The following is a 17737-nucleotide window of genomic DNA, read 5'->3' on the forward strand; positions in this document are numbered from 1 at the left end:
TCACTCAAGCACAAGTGTTTAAGCTATTCATTAATAACAACTAGCAAGAGGTCCAATCTTTGAATTTCATCTCATGCCATAAAGTCCGAAATGTATAAACAGAATCAGAAGGACTTTCTCAGGCTTGTAGTGAGGCTTGGCTACAACAATTTATTGGTTTTTCTAGGATTCAAATGTTTAGATTCTAAGAGAGCACAAGTCCTAGACTTATCCCAATGGTCTTTTTCATGCGCTTAGCTTGCTCACAAGCATTTCACTTCCATTTGCTTTTGACCTTGTTACAACAACACACTTTATTCTTTTTTTTTTTTAACATACAACTTATTTGTTGTGTGTGTTGATGCTTTACCTTTTTCTTTGCATCCCTCTTAGTTCCACTCCCCCAAATTTGGGGTAAATTTGCCTTGAACCATATGCTCTCCTAGAATCTAAACAAGGTATCAGGAGATACTTATTTAAGTTCAGGGTTCAAATTTTTGACAATATCATTCAACTCAAAAAGGGTGCAAAGGATATAATTATCATTCAGGGTAAGCTTTTGGTCAAAAGGCTTGTGTATGTACAATCATGGCCTTCATCATGTTCTTATTTATACATTTCATTCTAAAATTCAGAGATTTATGCAAAGATTATTACTCATAGCTAGTCGTTCACTCACAGTTTAAGGTCACACTCTCACCGGTTTTGGTTCAAGCTTTTCTTTCACAATCAATCTATCTACTGACTAACAATTCTAATTGCAAGTTCACATTCTTGTTCTTTGTTTGTCTAACATACACACTTGCTCAAACTCATGAAAAGAAACACAAACTCCATCGAAAATCATGCACTCAATTTAAAATAAAAGCATACAACTATTTTCATAAGTCAATAAAAGTGCTTCACTGCTGTATCATTAAAAACCTAGTTAAACTGTTCAATATGCTTCAGAATAAGTAAACCAACGATTCATAAATAAAACTAACAAAAAGGAATTACTGTACTAAAACCATAATTAAAATAATAATAAATCAAAAAGCAAAAGTTATAATCAGGAATTTAAAAGTCCTTTGATTGGTCCTGAGTGTCTTGTGTCTGAACATGCTCCTCGTCCATAAAATGAACCACAAGAGTAGCTATAGGAGAGGCATTCGGAGACATGACTAGTGTAGTCTGATCCTCAGGAGCGGACGGGTCTGCTGCCTACTGCGGTGAGGTTGTATCTGCCACTGGTGCTGGAGGCTCAGGAGTGGCTGCAACTTCTTGTGTTTCAACTACCCTCTTCCTTCTGATCAGGGGCTCTGGAGTGGAAGTCTCGGATGACTCATCCTGCATCTACTGTGGTACCTGAGCGGTGGGACCTTCGTCTTCCCTGTGAAGGGGAGGCTGAGTCCCGGGCCAGGCTACCCACTTATTAAACTGCTCTACAGAAGGAATAGAGTCTGGAGGTGCTTCCAGCTGTAAACTTTAAAATAAAACAATTTGCCCCTGATGTATGCTTCGAAGCATGGCTTCAAGACATTGAAAGTTTGCAGAAGGTGGGGTAGAAGGAGTTGTTGAGGTACGTACTGGAGGAGGAGCTATAGATGTGGAAGGAGCCTCAGCTAGCCTTGCCCTCACTCTCCTGGCCCCTCTAATAGTAACTGTTAGATCATCAAGGTTCCAACAGTTCTTCCTGATATAGGCCAAGTTAATGACCGGGCTCAAGCGTTTGAAGACCAAGCTGTCACAAAGCAGCCTCAATCTCTCTGATATCAGTGGGCATCCTGCAATATCTGGAGTAAGCGGGCAAGGATTCTCCCTCAGCCAGTACCACAGGTGTCTCCAGGAAGGTGTTGAGGTTGTCTGCATCAATTCTTATCAAGTGGCCTCGGATTCTGACTTGTTTTGGTGAAGGCCCCTCGGGGCTATAGAGGTTGGCATAAAACTCTTTCAACAAGGCTAGGTCGATGCTGTTGTCAGCTAAATTGGTGAAGCGCTTATGGAAGTTATGCCTCTCTAATTCAGCCTTGAACTCATCCAACTCCATATGGTATATTTCTACCTTCCTCTCAGCTAGTATATGTCTTCCTAGCACATTATCTGTATATCTGGTCTAGGCCTTGAAGGAGAGGAACCTTCTTGTGTCATATTGAGTTGTTGGCCTTGCATCAATGCTCTTTCTTTTTCTGGAAGACATCTGCAGACAAAGGAACCAAACAATTAATCAAAACACAAGTTATTAAAATTTCAAAAATAGAAAAATAAAACTGAAAAAGGCACTGGCCGCTTAGCTAGACATGGTCCACTTAGTTGGCCTTTGTAAAAGAAAATACTACTGCTTAGCGACATGTCGAGCCGCTTAGCGGAAATTGCAGAATTTTAGCTTCGCAGAATTAGCTTAGCGGGAAAGCGCCCGCTAAGCTAAACATTTGCCGCAAGGATATGCACTAAGCTCCTTAAAGGCTGCGCTTAGCGGCACCAACTCTTCAAAAATTCCACTAAGTGTTGGCAGCATAGTGAGTGAAGCTCACTTAGCTCAGCGGATGCCACAACCAATTGCGCTTGGCCCAGGAAAGCTCGGCTTAGCGCGCGACTATCACCAAAAAAAGTTGGCTAAGTTACTTGGGCATAGCGACTCAGCCGCGCTTAGCCACAGGTAGTCCAGTAAGGGGATGAGTGTTCATCCTCACAGGATGAACTCGCTTAGCATGGTGGGTGCGCTTAGCGAGTTCTTCCGAGAATGCCTTTATACACAATGAGTATTGATGAACTCGCTTAGCGCAACATGCTTGCTTAGCGAGTTCATCACATTTTCCAGAAAACGCTGAAAATGTAGTTCATTTTCTTGCATTTTTCAAGCCTCTAAAAGGCATATTAGACATGCAATGTGTGCGTCATACTCAATACAATATACAAGCGTATATAGCCCTAATCTTAAACCTAATCTAACAAAACATAAAAACCCTAAAAATCTAAAACTACAGTTGAAGTCTTCTACACTAAAGTTTAGACAAGAAAAAGAGAAAAAGAATCAAGGAACTTACTTGGATGGTGTATGGTTGATGCTTTGAAGTTGGAAATGCACAAAGAAAGCACAGATGCAAAATGTGCAAATTTTTGGAGAGAAAGAATACAGAGACGAAGTTTCCAGAATCTGGCAAATGTGAGTGTAACTGTTGTTACACTCACTTAAGCAATTTTTCGATACTTTTGCTTAGTGGAAAGTTGTGCTAAGCGAGCTAGAGAGACGTTTGGTTTCTCAACAAGGCTCGCTTAGCGGATACACGCGCTTAGTCGACATTTCAAATTCAAAATCAGTTGTTTTTTTTTTAACAGAGACTTGGCTTAGCACGAGGATCAAACTGCTTAGCGAGGTTTGCAGATTCGAAAAACTGCAACTCTTGCTAAGCCAGACTCTGGCTGGCTTAGCTAAAATGATGCATCTTAAGTACAAAGGAGCATGCGCTTAGTTGATAAGTACTCGCTTAGCGTGCACATTGCTGCAATGAATCTCGCTTAGCTGCCATGACTAGCGCTTAGCTTCATGGACCTCAGTTATGGCCGTAAGGAATTGTGCTTGGCGACAATAGGTTATGATTAGCCATGGATAAGTTGTCGCTTAGTGATCAGGTGGAAGCTTAGCTGAATTCAGATCAAATTGAAGTTAGCTTAGCTCAATCTTGGCCATCTTAGCAGACCACATCAACCTCAGATGCAAGGGTTGGGCGCTAAGCGCTTGAGACTCGCGGCGTAGCGCATGAACAGAGATGCGCTTAGCATGAGGCTTGCGCTTAGCAAAAGGACTATTTTTCAGAAAAAAAAATTTCTAAGTTCTTTTTCAGTCCTTTTTCCAAGAAATTGAAACCCTTATGTTAAACATTCAAAGATTGGCTGATATACTCCTATGTACAGATCATACAGCAAGTTCCAATTGATTAAATTCATGAAAAACAAAGATAACATAAATTAAAACTGGGTTGCCTCCCAGGAAGCGCTTCTTTAACGTCATTAGCTTGACGCATAGCTTAATACCTTCAAGGTGGCATGAAAGTCACAAAGAACACATCTTCCTTGAAGTTTCGCCTTTTAGCTAGAAATTCCATAAACTTCATATAATCTGGAAGGACATTCCAAATCATTTCAAGAAAGGTGTTAGTTATTAAAGAAAGAAAGGCACTTAAGGTTTCCTCATGCTCTCCTTGCCTTCCTATCTTGTCAATCAGTTGATGAGGAAGGTTATTGCTTTGGAGAATATTTTCTTGTTGGGTTTCTACTGTTGAGTACTTCTCTCATTGTTGTTGTGTTTGTTCCTCATCTATTTCTCTTAACTCATGCTCTTTTATAGGGCTTTTCTCTTGAGCTTCAGCCTCTACAAAGGATTTTTCTTGTCTGGACATAAATTGAGTTACTGCTTCTGCCAACTCACCAACCATGAATTGCATCAACAATTTATCCAGATTGGAACCTCATTCAAAATGAATTTCATGATTTTTCATTGAATTTTGATTAGCTTTTGAGCTAGCATGGTATGCCATGAATTCTTCAAACACACTTTCAAGATTAGAAGTTTTTTCTTCTTCAAATTGATTATAAGGGCTTAACTCTTGTTCCCACCCTTGATCGTATGCCGTCAAGATACTCATTTCACCCCTTAAAAAGCTCCACATCTTATGGAACTAAATCATCTGCAGAAGATTTACTATGCATACAAAGCACTAACAACAACAGCAGTCACCAAGTCAAGAGAAAAAAAAACATAAACAAAAACAAGTATTCTTAAGTAATAAAAGAATAAAGAATAGACACCTAAAAACGAGCTAACTTCCCAAATAAAAAGAAGTTCCCCAGAAACGGCAACTCCGATTCCTCATGAAAGCACGACAACTCAGCCCTGCACTATCAAGGACTTTAGAGTCAGACCAGTTTCCACTATTGAATGACCCTAACAAAGCATGCATCTATGTGATCAAGGTAAAGGCATACTTGAGTGAGAAGAAGATAGCACAGAGAACACACAAAACCTCATTAAATAGATAGAAACATATTTACATCAGGTACCTACAGGGAAGATCCAACAAAGGATTTAGCTTTCCATACCAGGAAGCCTTCTTAACAACAAAGAGAAGAACAAGATGAAAGATTGGAAAAATACAAGTGGTGAGGATTTCTCCTTCACCTCTAGGATCTCACAATCACTCACAAACTCATTTCAAGCTCTCAAATCGGCTCCTGCTTCAAGCCCTGGTCTTTGCAGATCTTCACACAACAAAATCTCTCAAAACTCTCTGGAACTTGGACCTTTCTCTCTCTAGAAACCCTAGACATGCAAAGCTTTGAATCCCAGTCCAAACTCTCCTCACAAAATCTGATTTCAGGCTTAAATAGATGGCCTTGTTCATGCTCGTGCGCTTAGCGCACTTATGGACCGTTTAGCACATGTTAGTGATTTTTGGCTTAGCGCGCCTTTCTCGCTTAGCGGATGAACTGAAGCAGTGCGCTTAGAGAGATGAAGCAGTGCGCTTAGCGAACCTGTATAGCTCATCTTCTTCCAGACTCTTCCTCGTGCTTAGCCCAGGAGTGTTGCGCTTAGTAGATGCTCGCTAAGCCAGCAGATTGGCTTAGCGAGAAGGTGAAAAACAACACTTTCCAAAGCTTGCCTAATTAACCTGAAATTGAGAGAAAATGATTATTAAACACACAAAATGAAAATACTAAGTATTTATTACCTATACTTAACAGAAAATACTTATAACATTACAAAATAACCATAAATTGGGAGAGTTTGATACAATTTATACAAGTTTTATACACTAAAGTTAGTCATTTTCACCGACTAACACCTACCTGAATGGGTAAGTCAAACTGAACAACTGAATATAAATAATGTATAAAACTACAATAACCCATATTGGTCTCCACTGTAGTGGACACTGGCAAATGGTCGTCATTTTGCCTAAGGAAAACCTTGTTGTCTGGTTTTGTTCCTTGCATAACAGGCCAGACAACTACCTTAAAGGAATAATTAATAGGTCAGTGTTGTTTTCCAATACATTTACATTATCATAACTCAACAACATCAATATTTTAATGTTCCTTGTATTCAACAGTGCTTTGAAAGGACTTGATGATACTCCACAACCTAAATCCAAGGCTGGTGCTAGGTGGATTGTTGTTAAGGTACGTGATTTAAATAAAACTTCTACTTATATATACTGCTTATGTGTGTATACACTAATTGTACTTAACATTTAATATCTAAATTTCATTATGTATTTAGTGTAATAGAAAAAAAGGAAGCACTGAGTGCGACTATTACGTCATGCACTGGATGTCCACGATATTCTTAGGAAGTTTTAGGAATAATTGGGAAACGGTAATTATTTATTTCAAACAAAGTTGATTTTCTTATCATTGATATTACATTATTAACTTATCTTTTATTTGATCATGCAGTATTTTAATGATGTTAGACCATTGGAAGCAAAGAGATTGAAGGCGTTTCACATCCAGTGGGCACAATATTATCTCAAAGTTAGAAATCAAACTTAGGATGTTAGGGAACTATGTAACTTTAGGTTACTTAATTAGTTTACTATAACTTGCATTACATTTTTTACAATTGTTTCATTTTAACATTGAATAATCTTTGTTGATAGTTATTAATAAATTATTTATTCATAGTTATCAATTGATAGTTTACTAGCTAGCTTTCTGCTAAAACCTGTTTGAAAGCAGAATGCAAATGATATATGTTGTGCAGTGTGGTCTGATTTTATATTTACAGATTAAATTTTGGGTTTTTTTGTAAAAATAAAAAGAGTATTTAGAAAAATTCCTAAAAAGAACATCGGTTTTTTAAAAAAACCGATGTTGATAGACACAAACAACATCAATTTTTCCAAAAAAATTATGTTAACGTATAAGTTAACATCGGTTTTTCAAAAAATCGATGTTGTTTGTGTATATTAACATTGGTTTTTTAAAAAAACCGATGTTAATATCCAAAAACGTTAACATTGGTTTAAGTAAAAACCGATGTTAACTTATATGTTAACATCGGTTTCTATTAAAAACCGATGTTAACATAAAAATGTTAACATCGGTTTTCTACAAAAACTGATATTAACATATAAGTTAACATCGATTTTTATACTTAAACTGATGTTAACGTTTGGAAGTTAACATCGCTTTTATACAGGACTGATGTTAACGTATACGTTAACATCGGTTTTTATAGAAATCCGATGTTAATGTATAAGTTAACATCGGTTTTGTATAAAAACTGATGTCAACTACCTACATTCATACATTTTTTTGGGTGTAATTCTTATTATATAACATTGATTATTTAAATAACCGATGCTGTTAATTTTACGTTAACATCGGTACTTTCAACATCAGTTAAAAACCGATGTAGAAAGTCATAAATAATCGATGTAAAAAGTATATTTTCTAATAGTCAATGAAAAATAGAAAAGTATTCAACATAAAGAAAAGTTATCCCTAGAAACTCGGAAGCCTTTGCAGGCACATTAGAACCATGTTACAATCTTTCAATGTCTAAAATTGACAATTTAATTACTTTCTTACCTCTTTTTCCAAACAAAATAAACAAGCATTAATATATAAAGTGCAATTGCTTATAGTAAATAGAGTATCATCTAAAAGGTAGAAGAAATGTGATTTAAATAGAGAAACACTTAACAAGGTCAAGCACAAATGGGGGATACTGCAATTACAATTCCCACAAGAAAACATCTATAATAATATTAACAAGGATAAAAGATTCCTAACAAATATTATAGTTAGATAGATTTATAAAAATTATTATAATGTACCTCCATCATAGTTCCTATGACAACCACCATAAGAGTCAATCTTGATGTTAGATTTTTCAAGGGATTCAAGAGCCTGCAACCGCATATTTCAAGCACTACAATTGGAAATGAATGCAGCTATAATAGCAGCTTCAGTTTTTGGCTACATTGGTGCCATGATATCATACTTAGCCCATGAAAAAATCCAACAGGAACATGAGATGATAAACTAGTTGTCACTACAATGTTATATCCCCTAGTACACAAAGACATTGTAATATTAGTTTAATCATTGTCTCATTGACACTTGAAATTTTTTGGAATGGATCACTCTCTTCACATATTATTATAAAAACATTGTCTCATTGACATAGAAAAAATTTATTCTCCGACTCATATTTCCATGGAACTATAAAAACAATAAAAGAGTATTAAGATCAAAAGAATATTTGTTCAAGGTGGATATAGAAAACTGAATGTCTCTTAAGATTTAACAGATAGCCTATGTTATTAATTCAAATTTAAATTATTAATTTAACCAATAGATAAATAGTTGAGTAAAAAATTATAAGATTTTAAAATTGACTTGTTAAAAGAAGAAAAAAGAAAGGAAGAGAGATGGTAAATTCGAAACCCTCACACTAACAAAAATTAGTAATATTAGTCGATAAAAATTAATTAAACTATATATATATATATATATATTCACATAGTAAAAAATATTAAAAAACCATAATTTCTTTTATTTTAAAACAGATCCATTCACTTATTACATTACAAAGTTCCAAATTATAATAGTCCTCAATGTGCACTATGATCAACCCTCTGTTAACCAAGTTGGATTAAATACTTCAAAGCTTCTCCAAAATAATGCTACCACCCGTTGCACCTATCTTGTATATTGAAAATAAAAATTTACCAAACTTATATACTGATATTTTATGAATGTAAAAGCTGAATTCTAGTTAAAACTGTTGATATGATAAACTTTTAAAAACTGCCCATTATCGTCCAATTAGACCCTTGCTCATGACCTGTATGGCATATACCAAGCGCCAATTGGGTTTATTTATTTATTGATTTTATTTTTACATTAATCATCATTAGTTTGTAGTTAATACAAATAATTAACAACTCAATTTAACTTCATTAACATTAATCATGAAACATTTATGTAACATACCTAATACCATGGGTAGGAGCACAAGTTACACCCTCTATGTCCACATCTCAGCACCCGGGTCCAATGGAAATGCAATCATCACCTGTTCAAAAAATTACATTATTCTAAACAAATTTTCTGACATTTATAAAAGCAGAACCAAACTACTATATTGAGAAAGTGACATATTGTATAATTAAAAACCTTATCATCTATAATTAAAAAGAGAAACAATTCTAAGACAGTTTCATAAGGTCCCTAAAATGCCAATTTTTACATTAGCACTTGATTTGAGTTCATTCAGCATTAAATAAATATAGCAATAAGTGTCATGGTTTAAACATGCATTGGGTGATGATGTTTTGTTGTCCCAAAACTTAGGGGAGAGCAGAGGAGGATTCTGCCAGTTGAGGTCAAGCTTGTATCTTTCCAAAAGATGTTTGTATATTGAAGCCACAGAGAAACCATTTCCTTCATCTGTGGTCTAGCTCCATGAATATGAGATTCTTGTTGTAAGCCTAGTACCGAAAATTCTTCTTGCCAAATCATCCAGTTGCTCCTCTTCCCAAACAAAGACAGAGTGAGTTACCAAATATTGTCGCTTGCAAGTTGCAACTTAAAATAGTATGGACTGAGTCTTCATATGTGAGACCAGAATGTGGTTTAATTTGTTGACCTCCTCTGACTTTCCTTGTTACAAGATCCTCGAACCAGTCGTATCTTGCACTACAGTAGTTTGAGATATGTTGTATATCTTTCCACCATTGGGATGGGTGATAATACATCTTGGTTATCATAGTGTATCCTATTCAGAGAGGATCCTCCACTTCCATTTTGACAAGAGACTAATGTTAAACAACTCCAGATTTTTAATGCCAAACCCCTATCATTCCTAGGCAAAGAGCTTTTATGGAAATGAACGGACAAACCAAAACATAGTTCAAAGGAGTGAAAAATTGATTTAAGTATATGATATGACCTTTTGATACTATATTGCCAGAGTCTATCAATTAATTAGAAGATTGTTGGTCATTCACTTGCAAAATGGGGAAATATTTACTCCCATTAAAGAACCCATAAATAAAAAACAAAACGAAATGAAAATTAAGATAAAGAACCCATTCTCATTTACTTAACATAACCTTTTTATTGGTTAAAATAATACAGTAGAGAAGATAAGACAAAAGAGATTAAGCTAAGAAACTAAATGAAAATTTACAACATAATTGATTATTAACAAAGTAAGGGTAGAGGATTAGTCAACAAAATGACAAGCATGCTTACACAGAGCCGTAGTTTTATTTTAATTTTTCGATTTTGTTCTCAACAACAAAATCCCAATTGCAGTTAAGATGTGATAACTAAAAATTTCCTATTTACCGAGAGAAAACATTACTACAAGCATGCAATATGTTAGCTGAACGCACAAAATTCAAAACCTGCTCTATGAATGACATAACGCGAGGCTGAATTTGGGCAAAGGAGTAATGAGCAATCTCTTTCTACATCTTAGGCTCCAATCTTCCCAACTGTTGAGCAAAAGTTGTCGAGACACTACTCATGGAACATCATCTGATAACACTAAAATATGAAATTCAAAGGTCTGAGAGCTTAATAATGAGGAACACTAACCGCATAAAAACCCTAGATGGGAAAAGAGACTTAACTGTGATCTATGAATTTCCTAGCCTAAACAATGTCATTAGATGAAATGACAGCAGCAAGTATTTGCTTATACTGCTTTATCTTTTGTCTTTGATCTGTAATTGCAGTCGCGCTTGCAAAAGCACTCTCCATCACTGTTGCATGTCAACATTCATCAACACAACGCAACAAAATCTATAAAACCTAAATGAGGAAGCACTTGAACAAGCTTTATATCTAGGGTAAAGCAGAAGAGGATATACCCTTACGGGAATCAATAATAGGAAAAATCAAATCTTAGTTTTGAATAATAATGAGAATGAAGAGAGGAATTTGATGATAGAGATGAAAGAATGAATACAAACTTGCAACTGCGCATAGGACCAATGACTAGTGGTTGTGACTCCTTGAAGCTGTGCGATGCTCTTTTCTGTCCACTCCAACGTAACACTTTCAAACCCTAGATTCTATTATATTTATTTGTTTATAAAAGAAAAAGACACTTCTTTTAAGATGGTTTTCAAAACCGTCTTAGAATGGTAGTTTCTAAGGCAGTTTTTGCAAAACCGTCTTAGAATAATTGTATTTATTTACAAAAATGTCACCGTGTTTCTTTCTAGAATGGTTTTCTATCAACCGACTTAAAATCAACGTCGTAAAAATAGCTTTCTCTAGTAGTGAATGCATGGTGCTTAAGCGACTTAAGTGACAGGTTACAAAGGAAGTGGTGATCCCTGAAAGTAAACTCGCTTAAGTGAGATTGACGGTCGCTTAAGAAAGATTTCTGGAACACGATAGATAACCTTTGTAGACAATCTTTATGGTATTGTGATCACTTTTATATCTATGTTTTGTAAAATCATAATGTTTAATACATTTAGTTTTATGGATGTATTAATATAATAAACGTGTAACATATACATGTATTACAATGTGTTGGTGGATGTGTGTTTCTGCACGAGTGGGTGGATAGGCACATATGGTTGTATGTACGTGTGTTGTATGTCTGTAAAGATTACTATAAGTCATAAAATTTTATCTTCTAGTATTTAATGCTATTTAGTTTTTTTTTTAAATCAAATTACAATTTAATCTTAAAAAAACTACATGTATTATTTGCGTTCAAGCTAGTAAGTATTAGCAAGAAATTTATGTGAATCATTTTATATTCTACATAATATTATTTGATTCAAAAATACATAGCCTTTGCCAAGCTACCTCCAATCATTATTTTCTGCTAAACAAATTAAGATATATCTTCTTTTTTACCATTCGAAGTTTAACTTAATTTAATAATCAAATATTTTTTCTGTAAGATTCATTATTTGGTAAATAATTATTTTTTAGAGGTTGGATATTTAAATAATTATAAAATAAGAAAAATATTTGGTTAACCTTTAACTAATAATGTGTAATAAAGTAGACATTTTATGATAATTTTTGGGTCAAAAGTAACGTATGTACCATCTTATATATATATATATATATATATATATATATATATATATATATTTACACCTAATTAATGCATAAAGAAAAAAATATTATATATATGTATTATATTTACATTTATTGTATCAATTAAGAAAATAGTTAATGCAATAAAATATTGCATATACATTTATTGTATCTGGTCCCACCATTTGATTATATATAGTATTCTTGGAAAACATATTTTTACGAATAAGATGGACTCTTCAATGTATTCAGTTGGCAAGTTGGCAATCTTATTAGCTTTCTTCATCGTAGCTTCAGGTGAGAAATGATGTTTTATTTTGATCCTCTCTAATGAGTCTCATCTCTCAACTCAAATGAGTCATTTTCCTACGCATTACATTTTGATTTTTGACTCAAACAAAATTTTTCACATGTTACATAAAATTAATGTTGTTCTTATGATTATTTGGGAATGCAGATGTGTGCATGGAATCAGAAGCACTTGGAAAGGGCTGCGACTTCGACTTCGAGTGTCGATATGGATGTCAAAATGTTCCAAATTGTGGCTGCAAAGTGAAATGTATTAACCACATATGTCGGTGTCCAAGGTCAACAACCTCCAACAATAATTTTCTTAATCGAGGCCCCCCTAAATTGAGTGCCGAGATCTTGTGATGCAATTATCATGTGCTTGATATTCATTGTTTTTTATAATGAATAGTGAATGATTGCATGCATGTTGATTTGTACCCAAACATTCCATCATGAATGCCAAATAAAACTTAAGCTTTGCTTTCTTCTTATTTTCTTTTGTTGATTAATGCTAAATTTAGATCTACTTTTAAGAAAGCTAGGGTGGGGCGAAAAGAAGTTTGATGAAACCTTTTTTTTTTTAAAAAAAAAAAAAAAGAAGTTGAATTCTGTCATATAGAAAAAAAAAAAAAAATGTTGAACCATTTCCTAAAATAAAAAAAAAATAAAGAACAACTTATTCTTGGATTTTCTAATACTTCCTCCTTTTTAAAATCAATGATTTTATGATTTTTTCATAAATAGTAGAAACTAATAAATTAAATAATAAGTAGAAAAATATTTTTTTGTAAATTATCTCTGATTTAATTATGCTAATTTGTGGAAAAATTTAAATAAAAATTTAATGTTTTATTAAAAAAAATTAAAAAAAATAATTAAAAAAAACCTACACTGTTAAATGTTATTTATTTTAAAATGGAAAGTACCTCTGAAGTTATAGATTTAATATTTAAGCTAATATAATTTAGGATTTTCTTTTTGTGTCCTTTCTATTTAGAGGGTTTCAATGGTCCTGTTACTTAACCTAATCATATGCAAACATGCGGTTTCATTTGAAAATTGAAGTAATTTAATTTAATAAGATATTGTTTGATCAGCTTAAAGATAAAAAAAAATGTGTTCTTTTTCAATTGATTTAAATAAATTTAATAAGATATCACCAACTAGACACTTACTTATATATTAATATAGTTTAATATAAACATTTATTTTATTTATACAGTAATATCACTATTACTAAAAACAGTTTTTATGTCAGTTAATTTTGACATTCTACGTCGGTTGTTAACCGTCGTTGTAGCTAACGTTGTATAAAGTCTTTACTTTTTATGATGGTTTTACAAGAAACTGTCTAAAAAAAATATCATTCTAAGATTGTTCTTAGTTAAAAATCGTCTTAGAAGAATATATTTCTAAGATGGTTCTTAGTTAAAAGTCATCTTAGAAGGGTAGACTTTCTAAGAGGATTTCTTATAATATAATTTTTTTATAAGAAAAAAATAAAATGTATTGAGGATTCTAAGATATTCTAAGATAGTTTTTGAAAAAATCGTTTTAGAATGTATTTTTTAAAAAAAAAATATTTTACAGATTCTAAGACGATTTTCCAAAAACATGTTTTAAAATGTACATTCTAAAACAATTTTATAAAGAATTGTCTTAAAATGTTTATTTTAAATTATAATTTTCTACATAATTTATATAATCTAATACTATATACATAAAAATTCTCAACACATGATAAAAATTCTTCATACACGGTCCAGAAAAACTAAATTGATATTTTTCTCCTAAATCCACACTTAAGTAATCAGTGTCATCACAAATCCTAATTTCCTATATATCTTTAGACAAATATGCCAAATAATTAACATTACAACCAGTCCAATTTTACTTAATTACAAGAAGAAGAAAAAGAGCACACAATTGAGCACTAAGAGCCTTTGCCTTCTAGTTGTGGACAACTGGACATATTTAAAAAACATAAGAACTGCATTTAAAGATCACAAGTATTGATGAGCATTTAGATCTAATGTCCACGTATTGTAAAGGTTAATTTGAATATAAAGATTATAATTTAAATACGTAAAAGATATATTAAAATAATGAAGTTATAAAGGTGAACACAAACAACTTTGAAGATAAATTATTGTTGTTCTTTTTCTTCCATTCTTAGAGCATGTATGTTTGTGAGATATTAAGGTGTTGCTGATGTAAAAAATGATTATATGAAAGGGATGGAGAATCAACACATATAACTTTTGTGAGTGTGTGAGAGTTAACAAACACCAAATTTTATTAGTATTATATATAGACTCCTACTTAAGAAACGATCATATCCCTCTTATTGCATACAATTTATTGACTTATGGGAGATATATAGGTAATTATGCATGATTATGGGAAAAATTTATCATAGTTATGTAATTTTTTTAGAAAACAAAAAACATAACGTGTTAGACAAGCAGGTGCTCAACTATATATAAATTAAAAACATATATGAAAGTATTTGAATATATTAAATAGCATCTATCGTTCTCTACAGTAATAAATTCAAGGAAAAATAAAAGCTAAGAACAGACATTACAGACACACACATATATCAATAATTCTTAAAAGTATTTAAGATGAAAAAAAATTAAAAATAAAGATAAATTTCTGTAAGCCACTAAGATTGTACTCACCCTCTTTATAGAGGTGAGACATCTATGCAATCTCAAACTGATATAAAATAACCTATAAGTGCAAAAGGAGAAATATACAATAAAAAAGCATACCATCTCTTTATTTTAAATGATATCATAAATATGGTAAGAGGATTAATTCAATGATTTGATACAAAATTAAATTAACCTCATTATGACAGCGTGCAGAGTAGTTAACCGCAACCCATCTTTCTATTTTAGTTGGCTTGACAATTTTCTGAAGAAAAAAATATTCAATTATTAGAAAATTCAAATAATTTTTTTTTTACGAAATTAACAGAAGTGTAGAATGACATACCTTGTTATTGAAGTTCCACCTCCCATTTCTAGGAACACACATAAGAGAGCCACTAGTTGATGCCCATATATAGTAGTAGGCTAGCTAGTAGTATATATTTTCCAACTTAATATCTTTATACTTGTATTCCCGGAAGCTCCCATGCTCATCTCTTCTATAAATATAGTTTGTATGACTTGTTACATATCTATTTATTCTATCTATAAACACAATATTAGAAGTGAACAACATTTATGGAAGACTGTAACTTTTAAAGTTAAAAATACACTTTTATGATAATTTTATAATAAAGACTTTTCATTTTTTTTACTCGAATAAGCTCATCTAATTTCATTAATAAGCAAAACATCAATATAAGAAGGAGAAACATCAAAATATTATGAACTAGCATAGAACCTACACGTCCATGTAAGGATATGAACAACTTGTTTGCTTGTTACCCGCAAAGTATGAAGATGATATCATTCACTAATTGCAAATGCAACAAATTGGTTACCCCAATAATCATATTTTTGGTATATGTTATTTAAAAAAAATTATGCACCGAAAATATTAATTATTTTAATTTAAAATACTCTTTATTATCTTGATGATCTTATAAATGGGCTTTCCGGAATTCCAGGGGCATAATAGGAAGCAACAATGAGAGTGCTGGAAGGAACATCCCCTAAATTTAATAAATGCATATTATATTTATATTGGGCTAATCAGAAGAGCCCATTATGATTAAGACAAGAACAGAAGTAAAAAACAACCCACAGTTCCAAATTGTTTGAGCAGAAAAAAGTGGGCTTCAGGATAAAAAAAAATTGGAGCCATTTAAATACACAATTTTTTCTTTCAAAAAAAGTAGGATGCTAAATGAACAAATTTGTACAACCTTATACTTCCCTATGCACCTACAACAACATATTAGCCTTTTTTTATATTCCAAAGTATCCCTCCTAAAAAAAAATTGTACACATATATCAATACAGGTTAAATGAAGACCCTTCTCCTAAAACAAATTGTCAAGGAAAACATGTGGCAAAAGAAAAAAAAAAGGCCAATAAAACAACTAAACAAAACAAATTTCTTTTTGAGCTATGACAAGTCTATGTATAAGGGATATTTTCATTTCCAACTTTTTTGGCTCAACAGAATAAAAAAAATTTGTTTAAAAGAATATATGGAAATAAATACATTTGAGCCAAGGAAGCATTTGTAATGGAAAACAAATCTGAAAAGTGATAGAGAACTATGATAAACTTAATGACCTGGAATTCGGTAGTCAATAGCATGCTATAACGGCATTGCAAAGCAGAGTTTTGAATATATTCACCTATTATGGTTAGTCTAATAGCCTAAAAAATCAACAACAAAGGCAAATGAATCCCATTTTCTATTAGTGTTAAGCTAATTGCAATGCAAGAGACACAAAAGTCAAAAGTTGTCGATATGGCAGAATTAACACATGTCAAAGATGAACAAAACAAGTCGAAGCAATTTGAATTGAAAATGAAGGGGAGATTAGAGAAAAACATAGAATTACATTAGTAATGTTGGTCAAACTAGTATTATTTTTATATATTTTTATTGTAACATTACATAAGATAATCTTTTAATGTGATTTTACTCTAAATGTAAATTTTGGATTTGAAATCAAACACACAAAAAGAAGAATTAGTCTGATAGCTAGCTTTCAACTATAAAAATAATTGAATTAAAAAAGTTTTTTGATAAATAAATGATTACAAATTTGTCCTTATGTTTATATGATTTAAGAAAGGGAAGTTGGATTGGTGGAGCAGGCGGCCATGTGCTGGCACCCACTACCCATTAGTGCTGCTTACAATTATTAGCATACAACTTGGGGTGGAAACGAGCCAAGCCTAGCCAAGCTTTACTAGATTTTACTAGGCTTGAGCTCGGCTTGAATTTAATACGCAAGGTTTGAGCTTGGCTCATTACCTGTCATAGGTTTTTGTCAAAGGCTCGGCCCGACTTACATAAAAGTCTGGCTTGGCCTATGAGCCTATTTAAAAGCTTGTTTAAAGACATCTTTGATCAATTAATTATATTAAAACCTAGTGAAATACTAACTAAAAAAAAGAAACTTATAAATTTTTGTATAAGTAATGTACAAATCCAAAAATAATTGATAAAAAAAATCATATTGAATTCAAGTCGTTAAAACACAAAGTATATCAAAAGAAAATGAAAAAAGAGCATAATATTAAAAATGTATGGATTAAAAATGATTTATACTAATATAGCCAAACAAAAATATTTAAATTGTCTGAAAATGTCTTTACAAAACATTCTTTTCCTTGGAAGTATTAATCTGGTTGCATTATCCTTTTAGCTTGAGTCTCTTTCTTTTTGAAAATTTTCCACATGCAAGTGAACTCTCTAAGCACTT

This window comes from Glycine soja, chromosome 11 (genome assembly GCF_004193775.1).
Source record: "Glycine soja cultivar W05 chromosome 11, ASM419377v2, whole genome shotgun sequence".
Lineage (NCBI taxonomy): Eukaryota > Viridiplantae > Streptophyta > Magnoliopsida > Fabales > Fabaceae > Glycine > Glycine soja.